This window comes from Cavia porcellus, unplaced genomic scaffold (genome assembly GCF_034190915.1).
Source record: "Cavia porcellus strain 051 isolate PalLab524CR breed Dunkin Hartley unplaced genomic scaffold, mCavPor4.1 scaffold_1, whole genome shotgun sequence".
NCBI classification, from domain to species: Eukaryota; Metazoa; Chordata; class Mammalia; order Rodentia; family Caviidae; genus Cavia; species Cavia porcellus.
The window spans coordinates 181,615,430-181,634,417 of record NW_026947484.1 but is presented as its reverse complement, the minus strand read 5'-3'; the positions used below and the strand labels follow the sequence as shown (position 1 = coordinate 181,634,417).

At 39.8% G+C, this 18,988-nt stretch overlaps 1 non-coding gene across 1 annotated transcript; it reads left to right on the top strand.

Annotated features, from left to right (window-relative positions):
- Positions 1-1,450: 1,450 nt before the first annotated feature.
- Trnaa-cgc (transfer RNA alanine (anticodon CGC)) lies at positions 1,451-1,522 on the top strand. The gene has a single exon. It is a non-coding gene; the product is annotated as a tRNA-Ala (tRNA).
- Positions 1,523-18,988: the final 17,466 nt, after the last annotated feature.

Below are 18,988 nucleotides of genomic sequence, written 5' to 3'. Positions count from 1 at the left end.
CCATGTAGTGGGTAGTGAGGAAAAAGATTTCAAGTGTAACCATAATGTTTAGTTATCACTTAGACAGTGACTTTTGGCTAGGACCTCACAAAAGTAAGAGCAGGAGAACTATTAAAAATGTCAATACCTAGACCCCAACCTTAGATTTTTGACTCAGTTTTATGTAGGGCCCAATTTTGCTTTTAAAAATCACAGATGATTAGTGTACTGCCCAGGATGAGAACTCCTGACTCCAAGCAAGACTGGATAGCAAGTAAGAGTTTTACATCTTAATGTAGCTCATCAATACTCAGTTCATCTTGCCCAGCATAAGTAGCAACCCAAAAGTCAGTCTGGACACAGAGCATCTCCACTTCATGAAATTCCCCAAATAAGAGAATTCTATTAGTTGTCTCAAGAAATCTGAGTGCCTGCAACAGGTATAACTGATATACCCCAATTACAAGGCTTGAATGATTCAGTTGCATAGTCAAGTATACTTTCACTCAACAGGCACTTGAGCCCTTACCAGGAGTATGACTCTGGCTAAGCGCTGTGAAATTAGATACAAGAAAGACAAAGGAAGCAATACAGACCTGCAAGGTCCCCACAGTCCACTGAAGAAGGAAGAAATGTATGCAAAGGTCCATGGACTAATACGGTTAGTGTTAGAAAGGTATGAAGTGTTTGTGAAACCCATGAAAAAATTAAAAGCTGTTTCTTTCTGCACTCATCTCCTAACATTGTTTCTCCTATCTTTAGTGTTGCCCACAGTTAGTGTACAGTCACTGGGGCCTCTAACCATCGGGGTCTCGGATAATCTACAGAACTGCAGTACTGATTGTGGATCTGAGTCTCCCTCCAAGATCCTACCTTAGTGGAGTATAAGAGCATCCAGTGAGAGAGATTGCACCCACTTCAGAGGAAGGACAGGCAGGAAGGGAAATAAATTTCTGGAGTCCTTGAGACATATCATGTAACTCTTGGAAAAGTCACTGTTCCCTGGACTTGGGGAATTTCAGCTAAGTGGAGAGGTTCAGAGTTGAGTTTTGTAATCCAAACCTGCAATGTACTATCATTAGCCAAAAAGGCAGACATAAGTGAACAGGGAAGTCACTGCAGAAAAAGAGCACAGAGGCTTCTCCCATTGATTCATGCTGCAACTCACAGTCTTTAAGAAGCCCATGTGGCTTGGGGAAGAGAGAAAACCAGGAGCAGGAAGCAGAACAAGCAGAAAAGAAGCCAAGCGCTGAGGGAAAAGCAGGAGCCAAAAACTTTTGCCAAGAGTTTGGACTGTGATGTCCAAAGCTCATTTTGATCATCATCATCTCTGTCAGATCCTAATGGAGCAGTCTAAGCACAGGAGACAGCAGGAGCTTGGCTGAGCTCCCTACCAGGGTGGAGGATAGAGTGCCAAGCTATTTTTGCCACCAGGGATCTGAGCTTCCTCAGTATCACTGCTATGGCATCTGGGGGTGTAGCTCAGTGGTAGAGCGCGTGCTTCGCATGCACGAGGCCCTGGGTTCAATCCCCAGCACCTCCACTTGTCTTTCTTACTGTTTTAGCTCAGTAGCATAGACTTCTCTCAGTCAGGCTGCTTTAGTACTATAAAGTCAGGATCCAACTTTAGTAAAAGAAACTAAACTGAACGCTAAGTTTGAAAACATTTCACCCACTGTGACTAAGTCATTCTCTCTGGATGGTATGACTAAATAGTATGGCTATGTTAAGCCTCCAGAGTGTCAGGAGTCAAGGCCCCTGAAATGGAAATGAATTGATTTTAAACATTGCATTGTGAATGGAAAAGAAAATGACCAAAAGAAATGATTATCTTTGTCTGACTCAGAACCTGAAGCTGGAAACTGGGTGTGTCTGGTGTATCTTTCCTGAGCCCAGAGAGAAAGGACTGTCTCTTCTTTGCACATTCTAGACTTAGTACTCTGTGAATTGCACTGTTTAGATGCATGCCCAAGACTAAGCAATTTAAGAGCCTTCTAGTTTTCTTGTTATGTTTTTTTATGATGCTGGGATGCCTCTGGGCTCCATCACATATGACTTTTTCAGATACATATAATATTCATGGAGGACACATTCAGGTCCCAAGAAATGCTTGAGAAAAATCATGACTTGTCTACAGTATAAAATTCACACCTAGGTCTCTGATTCCTGATTTCATATTCCAGTGCCTTTTTCATTTTTATGATTCTTTTGTTCTCACAAAGTGGGCTTGTTAGTTGCAGAATCTATGCCTTGATTTCTGCAGTGGCCAGTATAAGAAGTGCTGAGTGGGCCAACAATTGAATTAGGATATTTTACTATGTAGATCAGTTACTTTTGACAGTTCCATGCTTTCTCACCCAAAGAACCCTACTTCTGGTCACTGGTGGTTTGGAACGAGTAGAATCATTTTTGTGTAGGCTGCTTGAGTAGCCATGCTAGTGTAAATGCAAGAGTACCTCTGTGCTATAATGTGAATTTGGTTACTCTTTAAGCAAACTAGAGCACTGGACTAACATGGGATTAGAACCAGCAGACTTTCCTTGAATCTCAGCCCTATTGCTTTAGAGTCATAGGACCTGGGACAAGCTTCACACTTTCCCAAAATCTTGTTTGCCTTAACCCTAAAATCTGGGTAAAACTTTTAAAGCTACTATGCTGGAAAGAGCTATATATGCTTTGGGGTGGCATCTATATGTGAAGATGTCTACTGAAGACACTAAAATCAGCCATTGTTCAGAATCCTGACCAAGTTTGGTCAAGTCCCACAATGCCTCTAGAATCTACTTTCCTTGTGTCTAAAGTATGGGTAATAATACATGTTCAAAATCATAGACTTAAAGTCTTCATTCTGAAATGTATTTGGGAGTGCAGACTTCTCAAACATTTATAAAGAATGTATTTTACCTAATATACAAACCCTCAGAAGGTTCTGGGGTAACGTCCTATAATCAAACACATTATTTCTGCAGCAAAAATTGAAATAAAAAACATGTTATTTATAACCATGGTAGGTCTTATTAAGTTTTGCTACCATACAAGTCTTGGCACCAATTTGCCAAAAATTTCCCATTTTGGATTATGATATTATAGATAATGAATTGTGGACTTTCATACCTGCCATTTAGGATGGTCTTGAGGATACAATATTCAATATGTCCAAAACCTTTAGACCAGAGATGCAGCACTTTTTAGAGATGGGCACTCAACCACACTGTACCCCAAAGCCCACTTATTTATCACAAAGTGCTAACAATGCAATTAAATACTCAGGTTTTAGTTTTAAAAAACTAACTCATACATTAACATCTTCTGTCTTAAAACTAAAACAGCACACATGCCATTAGTTTGCTACCACTGGCTTAGACCAATCCCTGGCCTGTAATGAACACTGAGTAAATAATAGCTATTATTAATTTTATTACCTTAAAGATCAAGACCAAGAGAGAATGAGGCTTCACAGTTCCTCACTGACATTTCTCAGATTTCTATTAATTAATGAATGAATAGGTTTGCTAGAGAGATAATATCCTATTTGTTTGCCTGCTGAGAAAATACATTTCTAGATCTGGGCTATAGTCAACAGTTAAAGGGATACAATTATACACAGGAGACACAGAAGTGCATGTCTAGGACAGAGAGACAAGGGAGAAAGATATATATATATATATATATATATATATATATAGAGAGAGAGAGAGAGAGAGAGAGAGAGAGAGAGAGAGATTTCAGACCTGGTGTTTTATGTACCACAGCAAAATACAAAATATTAATCAGTTTCAAAGAGGAAGTATTTTAATTTTCTTCTCCTGTATTTTTAAAATTTTATCCTTTGAGCTCAAATTAGTTTTAGAATGAGAGAAAACATGCATACTTTTTAAAAATTCTGTCCTGTTTCTTTCTCCTTGGAGAATTGGTACCTAGATACAGGCTGTCATTTATAAGACAGCCATCAAAAAAGAAATTTTTATTGATCGCCTACTATACACCAGACCCTGCTGTCAGTGCTAAGAAGTGAAAGAAAAAAAGGGAAAAATTATACAAATGTCTTTAGCAAAGCAACTACCCATTTGTCCAACAATGTATCATTCACAGTAACCTTCAACACAGATTCTCCCAATTGGCTTTCCTCTATAGGTCCAGGAGAATATATATTTTGATAAGCATTTTAAGAATAAAGAATGTTGACCATGGTCACTCAATGTATTAAGAGTTGGACTCAAAATTCTGAATTATGTGAGTGATATAACAAGATGAAAGCACTATTCATAAGGATTTGAACATCAGTGACGCTTCAATAATGTAATTTCGGTCCTCCATAACTACGAGACTGTACGCCTGAATTCGACCAACTGCAAATCAAAAAATATTCAGGGAAAAATGCATCTATTCTGAACATATACAGACTTTTCTTATCATTATTCCCTAAATAGTATTGTTTTAGAACTATTTATATAACATATACATGGTATTAGGTATTGCAAGTAGAGATGATTTAAAATATATGGGAGGAAGCCTGGAACAACCCCTGTGGTTATCAGGGCTTGTTAACTATATTAGGAAATTAATTCATAGATAACTGTGGCCAACTTTAAGTCAAATTTTCACTATAGTAACAAATGGAAGTGGAGGTAAAACCTGGGGTGGGGGGCACCAAATGAGATGTTTCAAGAGAGCCCTCAAATATGCCAACTTCTAACTCTGGTCATTGGCAAGTTGAAGGAAAAAAGGTTTCAACCAAAGACAGATGTTTGGAAGAGAGTACTGGAAACGGAAGGAAAAGGATGTGGTCTTTATATAAGCAGCATAATCAAAGGGGCCGAGCTGAGCAATAGGCACCGTCTCAGGTTAGGGACATCAATAAGAACAAAGTCTCTTTGTTCAGATTCTATACACATAGGTGACCTCTAGGTTATTTTTGACTTCCCAGAGATTGAAGGTACAGGCTGATATGATCCTAGCAACAACCTCAACTGCCTGAAATTTTGTTGCTGGTCATTTTGAGTTTGCTTCTTATGACATTTGTTGAAAGTTGATCCTTAAGTAGCTGATTGGCATTAACAGCACTGTCACAAACTTAGGAACCAACAAAGCAAAAGATCAGTCCATGCATCAAGCAAAGATCTATTTTCAATCCTGCCCACCTTCTTTGAGACATCTCCATGCTCTGACCACCCAGCAGCTAAGTCAGTGGCTCCATCTGTTTCTTCAAAAGACCTCTTCTAATCATATACAGCTTTTTCTCAACTAAAGGGGCTGAGCCTGCCCACCCTTGTTAAAAGGAAGGGAATCATTCAGCATTTTGTTCTGCATTCTTCTACCCCAGATAACCCTCTCTAATTCGAGGTTGGCTGAAAATCTGGAAATCCTTATTCTTATCAGGAGAATTTCCACTGCTAAAGGGAAGGGCGATGCAGACCACATCCTGTGTTCTGTGAGAGGCTCAAAGAGTCAGTTGCAATGCTTTAGACTCAAAAAAAAAAAAAAAAAATAAGGGACTTTCTTAAGTGGATACAAAATACAGATTGAGACAACAAACACACTATAATTTTTCCTGTTCCTTCCTCCTTTGCTTGCAGAAGTCTTATTGCCATAGGCTCCAAAGTGGATAAATTTTCCATTGCAAGTTCTTCCCATTGACTAACAAAACCCACTGCCTGGCTCCTGACTTGAAAGTCTTTGGCGTCTCAGATGATCAAACTAATACTTGATAGACCTGGAGTCCTCTGTGTCTGAAGAGCACAGCTGCGGGGACCTGTGAGATACTTGCTTGTGTTTCAGAATGTGTAGAGGTAGACTGCACTCAGGGGATTTGTTCATTTTAGCAAACTTGGCAGAACTTCCTTGCGTGACCTAAATAGAATATCTTCCTCTACATAAAGCATGCATCAGGGTATTTCCTGATTTATTCATGAAAGGTTTGCTTTACAAAGGCCTCAGGAACTGTGCAATCTCAAAATACATGATACATAGGCCTGGATACGAGAGTGGCATTTGTACAAATTGCTGTGATAGATGGACTGTGCACTATGACAGCAAAGCTGGATCAATCTAAATACCCACTGCTGGGGGTTGCTCTTTTAGAAGAGAAAATGAGACCCAACCTGCAGATGGTTGGCAATAACATGGAGGAGTATTGCCTCTCTGCAATGAATAATTAATGCAGGAATAAAAAAGACATGAATAAAAGTCAAAGACACTAAGTGAGGTCACAGAAGCTATACCTGATAATCATTCATTAGTTCATTCCTTCATCCCCAACTAGAGAATTAACACGTCAGCGTGAGTGTGTATAGTCATGGATCTAGATTGCCTCATGAAAATAATAAGGTGCAGTATTTGAAACCTGATCAGTCTAGGGAATTTTGGACTCTACTGTACCTTAGGTTGGGAGTACCAATGTCTCCCCTGAACAAAAGAGAGATTAACTTCTGCTAATGACAAGTGGGCATTTTCAGGTGAGTCCACTGTACCGTCTCTTATCTGCTTCAATATTTTCATGCTGGGGTATTTTTAACAGCACAGAGGATGGACCTTGGTTGTTTGCAAAGAAGTTTTATTTTAGAGCTTGTGAAGCGATTGGGGTTAATGTACAATAAAATGAAAGTGACATTTGTAAAGATGGTGCGAGCAGAATGCCAGGATCCATTACCCTGATAACCCCACAAACAGACCTGCAGCCTCTATTGGCAAAATGCTGCTCAAATCCCATCAGCGTTACTTGGAGGACACATCACCACTCTATGGCAAATTTCCAGGGGTTTTCACACATCAAGCAAGTTGTTCTAACTAGGACAAGGAGACAATGTTTTATAAACTTTGCTTTGGGGCCTAGAACTTTGGAGAGATCCAGACCTGGTATCTTCTCATTTCAAAATTATGGATAGTCATTGGTGAGGGGGGTAATGAGAAAGGAAATCTAGGTGCAGTCTCTTGGGTTTAAAATATCAGGGCTCATGGGTGGTCTGACTGAGGCAGAGAATATAATGCATGTGAGCTAAACCATATGGAGCTGTTTCTCTTTGAAGGTAGGTAAGTATCATGGGTCAGTTTGGATCTCCAATAAGAAAATAAAAGAAGGCTTTCTGGGAAGAATCTTTCAAGAAAGAAAACTAACTTGGGGGGTGGTATTTAAGTAAATTAACCTTCAGTGGTTTCCCATGACCCAGAGGGTCAAGTCCAAATCTTTAGTGCTGCATCTAGTACCGTCACCATGTGGCCCTAGACTAACTTTGGTCTTCCCATTGTCCACAAATAACATCAGTTCAGATCACTTCCAAATTGTCCTTCTTCCCCAATGGCAATGACAGCCAACATTTATCCAGGCCTATCAAATGCCACGAACCAGGCTAAGGGCTTTATGTATCACATCATTTAACTTTCAGAGCAAGCCCTGAGGTAGAAACCATTATTGTCCTCAGTTGCAGATGAGAAGCAGAAATGTGGAGGTTATAATCTGTGCATAAAACTATTAAAAGGCTGAGATTTGAGGGCACCGTGACTCCTTGGGAAGCCCTTAACCATGTCAGCTGCCTTTCCTCTTTTTTGTTGTAATAAATACTCAACACCTGTGCATGTTGCTTTTGCTGAATGGGATTGATTTTCTTTTTCTGTTGCTTATCGGATTTAAAGACCTTCTTTTATGTTCACCAAGAATTTCAGGGTCAAACATCCCTTTCTTTTGGATGTCATTTCTGGCACCTTCTGGCACGGAGTGGAGCTTTCTCCCAAGATTTCCTGCCCCAATTGTACAAATCCACCACACACACTGTATTGCAAAACGACCACCTCCTCTCCTTCAGTCATTGTGAGCTTGGCTTTATAGACTCTCTCAGTGAGAAGCAAGCAGGGAACAGCCATGTGGTATTTCAGGAGCAGCTTTCCAGACAGGTCTAGACGAGAGCCTGGCTGCCACATTCCTGTGCTTATCATTAGCCGCCCGCACCCCACAGTGACCTCCTTCAACATGTGAGGCAGCGCCTGCCTGTCTGATAACCTGGCTTCCTTCTGGAAAGGATTTCCTTTGACCTGCATATATACCTGGCCTTGCAAGAGTTAACTGTGCGGCGGCCCAGAGCAGTAGAACACGAGGTTTCCATTACCGTGGTATGTGGACAAGTGGCACGAGCATGGATTATGTGGTAATAAAAACACACTGCACAGAATTTATGTCAGAGCCCTCACTTTGCCTTCCCAGCTCAGAGAAACTAGGTTCCTGCTGCTCTGGAGCTAGACTACAGCAGAAGTTGGAATTTGACTTTTCTCCTAATTTGCTTTCATTCTGGTGCGCGTGCTCATCTTGTCCCAAAACCACGCAGATGGAACGAGGGTGCCAGAGGAATTTATTCCTTCTTCAGGGACGAGTCCTAAGAGAATCAGTTAGAACAGAGAGAAGAAAGGTGGGAAAGAGACAGCAAAAAGGTCATGGAGAGAGGAATGTGGGAAGAGGGAGGGAGAGTAAGAAAGAGAGCAGAGAAGGCACACACTCAGGAGAGGACAGTCAGGGACGCTGGAGCTCTGAAACCATCTCTTCTGGAAGGAAATGATTCACACGTTAGGAGAATTCACTACGTAGCAGACAATGTGCTGAACTACTTATTCATCACTTCTCAGAAGTTTGGACATTTTCAGTAATTTATCACACATCCTACAGGTAATAAGAGCAGTAGGTTTCCAAGCAAGTCCTGTGTGGGTCAAAATATTCTTGTCTCTCTTTTTCAGTTATGGAGTCTCCCAGTCATTATAAAAAGTGGGATTAGCCTCTTACATTCAGATACAGGTAAGTACTTCTTTCATCTTTTCCTTTTTTTAGGGGCAAAAGATGGAAAAAACCAAGGGTTAGAATGAAACACCCCAGGAATTTTTTAGAAACTCTGCCCCATGATTCATGGCCCTAGTTATGTGGATTATGTGGATAGCCTTCTGAGAAAAAATTATTCTGCAGTTCAGAGACTCTTATTCAGAGCATTGTAATTTCCTAATTTCCTACTGTGTGTCAGGTGCCATTATGATGGCAGGGAAGACAGGATAAATGTGACAGTGTCTTCTTTGCAGAGTCCACAGTCTCTTTAGAGTACCTGAAAGGCGTGTTAGCAGAAATGTCTAAATGACACGAAGGTGGTATGTATAAGTTGTATTTGTTTTTTGAGGAAAGATCCATTTAAGAAGCTTAAGAGGAAGGTCAGGTGGAGAAGTGGGGCCATGGCAGAGTGAGGAAGCTGTGCCCAAGGCCACAGAGAGGGATGGCCAAGATGGAAAATAGAAAGTACTTAGCTATGGGCAAATAGAGAATCACACAGGGAGATTTAACACACACAGATCCCCGAGGCCCACTCCCCAGGCTCTGAAAGTACAATCTGAGTAGCAATGTATTTTTTAAAAAAGCTCTCCAGGTGAAACTAAGAATCAGGATATATCTGGGCTACGATGAGAGATGATTCTGTAGCCCAAGGAAGAAGACAAAGATGAAAGACTCTGGATGCCATTCTGAGCAGCTTGTACTTCCCCTGTGGGCACACAAGGATTTTAAACAAGGAAGTGACCTTACTTACAGGAAATGAGTCAGCAGAATGGAGAAGCCTTGGGAGGCTGTGCCTGAGGGGAGATTCTGGCTGCCTCTCCTGGAGCCTGACCACCTGTGCTGATGAAGGCTAGACCGATTTAACTCTTACATGGGTGACACAGCTAGAGGCTTTGGGGCACAGTCAGTGGCCTACAGTCAGGAGACCCTGGTTCTCATGCACCTGATGTGGGACCTTGGCCTCTCTGGTCCTCATCAGCTCTCCCCCACACAATCAGGAGATTAAATAAATCTGTGCTTCTCTATGAACTTGAGAGGGCTTGATCTGTTTTTAACCCAAAATGTTTTGTATTTTTACACTTAAATAGCAAGAACAGAACTTTCTCTAAAGGAAACAAATATAGGTTAGGAGAAATTCTGGAAGGATGAGCCAAGGATTTTAAACCCTTAGTGCTTTCTTGTTTACTTTGGTCTTTGATCATTATTTTCCTCATATATTCAAACTCTTAGGATACTGCTTAAGTCAAGGGGCTCCTCAAATCCTCCACTTCTACCTTATCAGTATTTCCAGCAGTCAGTGACCCAATCTGCTCTGTTGAGATGCAAGAAGATGCAGATTTGAAAGAGCCCGCCTCTTTCCAGATGCCCCTTGGCCAACAGTAGCACCATCTAGGAAAAGGTTTCTAACAGGCCTCCCTACTTGGGGCATTTTCTGCCCCAACCCACCCATATAGAACACCAGAAAACTTTTCAAAAGTTATTGTGATGCACCTTCAAAAATAGTTTCTGATTGCCTAAATTCTCTGATTAGGAACAGTTCTCCATCCCTCTGATCCTCCAGCCTCACCTCCTAGGAGGAATAAAAGTGCTTGAACCTCAATCACTTGGAATTATTCCCTCTTTACAAAGGTGACCAAGTCTGTCAGGCTTGTAGGTCTCAACATACACAATCCCTCTGTTGAAAATGCTCTTGCTTTGCCTTCTTCACCTGGGAATCTTTTACTCATTTATGGCTCCAGCTAAAAGGTCATCACATTTATTTATTGAGGATCTAGCGTGTGTTCCAGGAAAAATGCCAGATGCTTAGAGGATGAATAAAACAGGATCTTTTAGTAATGATTCTGGACTCTGCTCCTCTGCACTTTCTCCTAACTTTGTCATTTTATGGTGATTATTCACATTTCTGGCTGTTTCTCTAGATTATAAACTCTTAAGAGCCAGAATGTCCCTTATTTATATCTGTATCTGTAGGATTGGCCTCAGGACCAGATAGGGGACCATGTGCAATTTCTAAATGAATGAATGAATGAATGAATGAATGAATGAATGATGAATTTATTTGATAAATCATGGTTTATGATTTTTTTTCATGTCAAGTGAGGTGTGCTTTAACTCTGGGACCATCACAGGCTATAAATAACAAGGACAAGAGGCCTTAGACCTCTTAATGTGGGCAAAAAGAGCCTGGAAAAGAACTTCAGGGATCACTGATACCTTATAGATGAGAATGGGAACCAACCAAGAGGAAAGGGTGGTCTAGCTGACCAAATGACGAGCGGCTGATCCATATCTTCTAACTGGCTGCCACAATAGGCAGCCACAACTGACTGTAAGCTGTCATCCTAACACAATGAGACCCTCAGTTCCATCTAACTCCACCCTTTCAAACAGCAGGGATCCCTGGCATCCTCACCTTGGAATCTGACCACAGGTTTGGTTGCTTTCTTCCCCTGTCTATCTGATACGGCCAGCCCTGAAGACACTGCTGATGCAGCAGTCTTACGGCCCGTGCTGACAGAAATCAGGTGTCCTGGCTTCATAAAAGAAACATTAACCGACCTGATGGGAGCTGGAAGCAGAAGTGCTGACGAAGACATAACTCCCAAAGATTCTACAGGGCAAGGAGAAAGCTTCATTCTCTCCTGATTCAGAGGCATTATTTAGTTTGCTGACAAGACAGCGATGAATGAGAGAAGCCAGGGCAGAAGGCCACCAGAGGAAGTCTTAGCTGCTCAGCTGTGGGAATCGAGAGTGCAGGGAATGATAAGAAAGGCCACTGTCCCCCTAACCCTATCCCCACAGCACTGTCCCTTTGGCCTTCATCAAAATCATTTCCGTTGCCTTTTGTACTGTTTGCAGACTCACTTTGCCTCCACTTGGCTATTACATTGCTCTCTTTCTAAACTGCCCAACCAGTGTCCTTGATTAAAATCCTTTAGTGGCCTCCTGTTCTTTGTATAAAACCCAACTACCTTCAAAAACCTTAATACCCCTTCCTGCCCCTCCAAATAGTTATTTTTCCCTATAAGAGAGAATTCTGTTTTCACTTACTATAAGAATGAGAGAACTTCTGATAAAGAACAGACTCGGGACACAGAGAGGGTGATTTGATGGCAGGAACAAGCCTTCTTTCTGGAAGATTATCTCTTCTGACCTACACCGGGCTATACGCGCACCACATTTCTCCCATGAGAAAGTCAGGTCTCTGTAGCACAGGATGCCTAAGACACAGTGCTGTGTTTCGAGGTCCATCTTAGGCATCATGAACTTAGAGATGAATCAAGCACAGTCCCTATCCTCAAGGAACTCAGAGTTCCTTGATGGAGGAAAATGAAATAGAAATAAATAATTATATTGAGGCAGCCATCCCAGAAATCTGTTCTTTGTGCTCTGGGTAGTGGTGGGGGCCAAGAGACCCTGACTATAAATGAGGGACTGAGAACTCTTGAATTAGGCCTTGGAGGTTGATTAGGTTTCCTTAGAAACAAAAATGGGAGCTAACAGAGCTTTCTCTTTTTAGGATCAATGTGTGGAAAGCAAAGTATAATTAATTAGAGAGAGAAAAAGTAAGTCAGTGGACACGGGTTCTCACATAGTGCTCCTCTCTTCTTCTCATTCTCCTTTTCTTCTTCCTCCTTCTTGTCCTTTTCCTCCTAGTCCTTCTCATCCCCTCCTTTTTCACTGCTCTGCTCCTCCCTAATACTAACCACACTGTCTCTTAAATGCAGGAGTATCTTCCATGTAAAGTGTATTGGGAAAAAGGAAATAGAGGAACGAAGGAAAGCTGTGTAAAAAAAGCTTCGTGTTTACATCATTGAAGGTAAAGAAATTCAAAGAATGTCTTTTGTCCTGCTCATTTTAGTCTGTGTTTATGCTATAATAAAATACCTCAGAATAGGTGGCATAAATAACAGATATTTTACTCTCAATTCTGGAGGCTAGAATTGCAAGATCAGAGAGGCATGGTTGGTTCTGATAAGGTTCCTGTTCCTGGTTTGCAGACTTTCAACTTAGTACCCTTTGTACCCTTACTCAATAGAAAGAATGAGGTAGTTCTCTTACTTCTTAGAAAGGCACTAATCTCATTATCGGGGCTCCTCCTCATGACCTTATAACCTTTCAAAGGCCCTCTTCCAAATACCTTCAACTTGAAGGTCAGACTTTGGAGTATATTTTTGGTGCAGAGAAATAAACAGTTCATAAAACTGCTTTGGTGTATACTGAACCTGAGGAAGGATTCAGTTTAGCTTGGTGAAGACAAGACAATCTCTCAATAACTTCTATGAAGGGGGTATTCCCGCAGGTCAGCGTAACATTGCTAGTGCAGTACTCAAGGACAGCTAGTCTCTTCAATGTTATGTAGTCAGAAAAAAGTAGTAGTAGTTTATCAAAGGGATAAGGACTGTTCTTATCACAATACGGAGAATTTCAGATGGGTAAAACTTCTACTGCGCATGCTCTTCCCCTAGCAATACCTCTCTGAGGACATGGGGCTTCCTGACTTTCTCTTCATCTAGTGGACATGTACATGGTATCTCTTCAATAAATATTTATTAATGATTATGCTGACCTCTCTGAAAAAGGAAATTAGTGATAGAGATTACAGAAAATGATAATAAACTGGCAAACTGGAAATTCAGACCCTGCTTTGGAGCAACTCATCCGGGAGAAATTCCTTGCTGCCCTTGGTAAGTCTGAGGAGCGAAGACCCTCAGAGGACATGTGGAGTGTGTGCAGCTGCGTTTGCACCAGGAAGCAGAGCTCAGCTGAAGAGCTGCAGTCAGCATCTGAGAAAGGAGGAGCCTGTCCTGGCTTTGAAGCTGTAGGGGATAATGGAGCCACAGTACAAGCACAGGGCCTTTTATTGACAGGGTGAAAAGGAGCCAGCTGGGGTTTGTCTATAGTTGAGCTTCAGATTCTGTCCCATACTTCTGAAAAATACCCTCTTTGTTCCTTTGCTGCAGGTGGCACCTGTCAGTACAGGACGTGTAAATAGGATAAACAGCCCTGAGTTGCTTAAGGGATGCCCCCTCCTCAAATGAGTCTCAAAAGCTCTCCAAGTTCATCTCTCTTGCTGTTTCTTTCTCTCAATCAGAGAATTAAACTGAACAAGGAAGATGACGGTCGCTGTAGAACTCTGCTTTCCAATAAAGTGCCACTGATTTTGGTTACAAGATGATAACTTTGTTATTGCTCTCCTTTCTATAAATCTGTAAAAAAAAATATAGAAAAATATGTTTAAAAATAAAATCCCAAATGAGGTTCCAAACTAAGGAGTTAAAGCTCTTAGTGGGTTCAGGGGCAATGAAAAATTCTTTAAAAGCAGAATGTAGGTAGAATTGGTATACAAAGGAAACAAGCCAGCAAGTAAAGAATCAATTTGATTAAGAAGTTTATTTCAGAGGTAGATGCAAGGGAGACAGTAGACCCGAGTGGCTGGCACATTGAGGAACACCAATCTTATTTCCATCCCTTCCCAAGGGCAGCCGGCCCCTTTAGGGCTGCTTGTCTCCAAGCAAAAGGAGTGTTAGCTTAGAAAAATCAGGCAGGACCACAAGTGCCTAGTAACATGCAGGAGGAAGGAGAGCATCTATACCACAGCACGAGCCACACAAAGTGAACCAGACATAGGGCCTACCACTTCCCAAACTTCACCACAAACAGTGAGTGTGATCTGGGAGGTGGTTCCACTCCTCCAGTGGGCAGAGTAAAGACATCAGAGCTAAACAGGGAAACTCAGCTGCAGAAGGGGTCTCATGATCCATTCCCACCAGAAAACTTAACAAAAACACTATAAAAGAGAAAAAACACATTCAGAAATCATACCCAGTGTTCAGAGAGGTAAGAGTAAATAGAGATTGACTTTAAAATAAGAAAATTAGGGTCAACGATATAGCTCAGTCGCACAGTGCCTGCCTGGCAAGTATGAGGTCCTGAGTTTGATTCCTGTATCAAAAAAAAACAAAAAAAAACAAAAAAAAACAAAAAAAAAAAAAACCAAGAGAGACAGAGACAGAGACAGAGACAGAAAGAAAGAAAAATATCCAGGTGTGGTGATGCACACCTATAATCCTAGGGCTGCAAGGCTGAATCAGGAAGGTTGGTGTGAGTTTGAGGCCAGCCTGGGCTACCTAGTGAGTTCAAGACCAGCCTGACTACAGCCTGACTACACATTGTGATACTTCATCTCAACAAACAAATAAATAAAATTTTAAAACTCTAAAATAAGAGAAATTATAATCAAATAGTAGAGACAACAAAGTTTATATTGATAAAATATTACTAGAGATAAAGAAATTTTAAAATGTGTCTAATTAATGAATAAGAAGATTAGTTGAAAGGTAGAATGGATAAAAGTGAAGAAGAAATTAATAGATTGAAAAATTGACCCCAGGAATTCTCCTGGAATATGAAAAAAAAGGAATAGGGAGATAAGAATAGTTAAAGAAAGATTAAGAATTATAGAAAATAAAATCTGTGTTTCAGAAAAAAACAAATGTTTAAGAAAATAGTAATAGCTCTCATAACTAAAGAAAGACAAGACTCTACAGATTTAAAATGCTCAAAAATCAAACAGTTTTACACACAGAAATTTCAACACTGTAGTAGGGAAGAAAAATCAGGAATTCATCCAGAAAAAAGAATAGAAAATGCATCTACAAAGAAAAAGTCAAGTTACCTTCAGTTGTTGCTTTGGTTATACGCAAAGTGAAAGACAGTCCCAGATGAGAATTACTTTAAGCCTAGAATTTTATGAACAGATAGAATTTCACTAGAGAGGAAAGACAAAACAAGGATATTTATAGAGGTTTCAGGACTCAGAAAATGAATAACCAACATTCTCTAAAAAAAAAACCACCAGAGTATATTTTACAAGAAGGAAAAATTAAACCAGAAATTACAAATGAGATTCCTGAGGCAATGAGGAGTGTAGGAAATAAGATTTAGTGCAACTTACAGTTGATCCTGTTGTATTGACTGATTGTTTTAAGGTAGGTTGTAGATTGGTTATACAGGAAACAGCAAAACACAATGATGGCCAAAAGATTTCAGTGGCTATTCCCCCCAAAAAAGATATATTAATCACCAATACGCACAGGAAAAGATGCTCAACAGCACTAGCCATTAGGGCAATCCAGTTGGAAACCACAGTGAATGTGACTTCTTATGTCTCACAATAGCTATGAAGTGTTGATGAAGCTGTGAAAAGACTGGAACCTTCATGCACTGTTGGCAGTAACGTAAATATTATAACCATTTTGAGAATAGTTTCATGTTTCCTCAAAAGATTAAATGCAGAGTTACCACATGACTTGGCAATTCCACTCCCAGGTACAAATGTAAATGTAGATAGGTACACACAGAGATCTGCATGTTCAAAGCAACTTGATTCGTATTGACCAAAAAGTGCAAATGATCCCAATGTCCATCAATTGATGAATGGATAAAATTTTTTTCTGCTAAAAGTATTTCAGTGATAAAAAGAAATAAAATGTTGATACGTGCTATATGGATGTTTCTCAAAAACAGTATGTTATGTGAAATAAGCTCATCGCAAATGACCTCATCCTTATATAGTTCCACTACTGTGAAATGTCCAAATTAGGCAAATGTACAGCAAAAAGGTAGATTAATAGTTGCTTAGGGTTGGAGGAGGAAAAGAGAGTTAGAATGCTGAGAGATGATAGAGAGTGACAGTTATTAGGTACAAAGTTTCATTTCGTGGTGATAAAAAATGTAGAGTTAGATTATTATAATGATTGTGTAACTCTAAATCTAAAACCATTCAATTTTATGGATTAAATAGGTGAAATTAATGATGTATAAATAACCTATCAATAAAGCTATTGACATGTGGTGGTAAACACTAGAAAGCCTAAGGTATGTTTTCACAAAAAAATAGAGTGAAAATACTTGATTAGAAAAAGTTAAAAAAAAAACACAGCAAACAATTATATTAATATTGTAAAGAAAAAGTAAAAATACTTGAAAGAAACAAATTATGTATACTTTCTACTGGTAAATACAACCAAAATACAGAGAATTTTTAAAAACTGAAACAATCACTATAAAAATCTGAACAAACCTCTCAGTAACAAAATCAAACAATCAAAAAAGTAAGACATGATTTTAGTAATGTATCATCAGGTTTGAATCTAAACAGAGCCTCTATATCACTTTGAAATGTGTGCAATCAACACGAAATTTTTCCACAAACAGGGCCATAAATGAAATGCCAACAAATTTCAAAAAGTTAATTTTATAAGCAAAATTCACTAACCATGATGCAGTAAAACAAACGAGCAAAACAAGTATCCAAATATGAACACAAGTCTATATACATAGATAATTTTAGGTAATTTGTTGATTGACAAGAAATCAAAGTGGGAACTTTTAAATTGAATTGAAATGCAAATGAGACCTCAGGGAAACAGATCTAAAATGCATTTCTATGAATGTGTAAAGAAAGAATTAATAAAGCAAAAAGAGGAATGAATGAACTAGAAAGCATGCCCAATTCCATGGTGGTTGCTCTGGCTGTTTCCAGGGGGACTATGGGATTCTCCAAGGGGGCTGGGTAGCTGTTTTATAGTTGGTACTGGGGAACAAATGGCATCTTTTACCTGACACCTACTTGACCAATGAACCAGAGGTTTCAGGTTTCTAAGGGCACCTCAAGCAGGTCAGACTTTTGCCATAATCCTTAAGTGTGGTCTCTCATTTTTGGCAATTCCTTACACTGTCTTCTAACCTTGAGCTGACCTCCTCAAATAGACATCAGACTATCCCTCATTCTGAATGTTCTGTTCGGCTTTCCTTCCTTTTAAATTGCCTTTGTGAAATGAGAAATTTCATGACTTTTTCTAGTAGTATAGATTAAAACGATTTGAAAGTGTTGGAAATGAAATATGTACAAAGAAGTGTCTTTTTCTTTTCTTTTTTTTTTTTCCTACAGACTAGGAGTTTAAATAAGCTTTCAGAGTTAAAAAAAATGTTTGCAGTACACTAGAGTGTGTAGATTTCTCAATTTCTTTTTTTTTTTTCATATTATTTATAGGAGAAGGACTCATTCATCCTGGAAGTCTTTACCAAGACTTTTGGGAGCATAAAGTTATATGATACATATTAATTGATATCTACTAGGTACACAATATTGTGCGAGGGATATTGTATAAGACAGACACTGATCTGGAGCTTCCAGTTCTGGAGCACACCTGCCATTGTAAAGTGTTATTTCATTGTAGGTAAAAGAGCACAGATACCCCATTTGGATTAAGGGTGGGCCACCATAAAGAAATCTGCATGTTAAGCAGTGACACAGCACAGGCAAGGCAGATCATAAACCCCATGAGAACATAATTTTCACAAATTCACCATGATCTAGAGTGTTGGATCCACCCCCAGCCTTCAGAAAATGATCTTATCATTGCAACTAGAAAGGAGATTCTTAGTGACATTCTGACACTAATTTCACACATGATTGATTTTCAAATGCTAATTTTACCACTTTCTCATGGTCAGAAATATCCTTTTCTCTCTCTACTTATTATGGCTTGGGTCTACATGTAGCCCCAAAGCCTCATGTGGTCATGGGGAGAGGGTTTTTCAAAGGTGGCTGGATCTAGAGTGAGTGGGTACTAAATCAGTCCACTGATTGGTTTGGCATAGTTCTGGTTAGGATGAAAGGTGTGAGGGCTTTACCACTCCACAATGAGTAGCCTGCATAAAATACAAGGGACAGAAAGAAGTCCTACCTGCTTGCCATGGACTATTTCTCCTTTGTGGTGCCACTCTACCATGTCACCCTGCCTTGGAGCCAACCAACTACAGGCTGAAACCGCTAAAAACCATGAATCAAATAAGCCTTTCCGCCTTTAAATTTGGGTGTTAGGTGTTTTGTCTCCCAAGAACAAAAGTAATTAAGACACTACTGTACCAGTTTTAGAGCTCTAAAGTATCTATAAAGTTGAGTTAGACATCAGACTATTGTTCAGAAGGCATGGAAGATGAAGGAAGGTAAGTACTTTTGAAATGACTGTTTTTAGCAAACTAAAATATAGTTTGTTTCTGATATAGATCATTACTCTTTTATAGTATTGGTGAACATACATCTTATTTTTATTACTTTTATGTCTTCTGTTACAAGGACAGTTATATCTAGTATTAAAGCAGCAAATAGGAATCATTCGTACTGTATTTACTTTTCATATC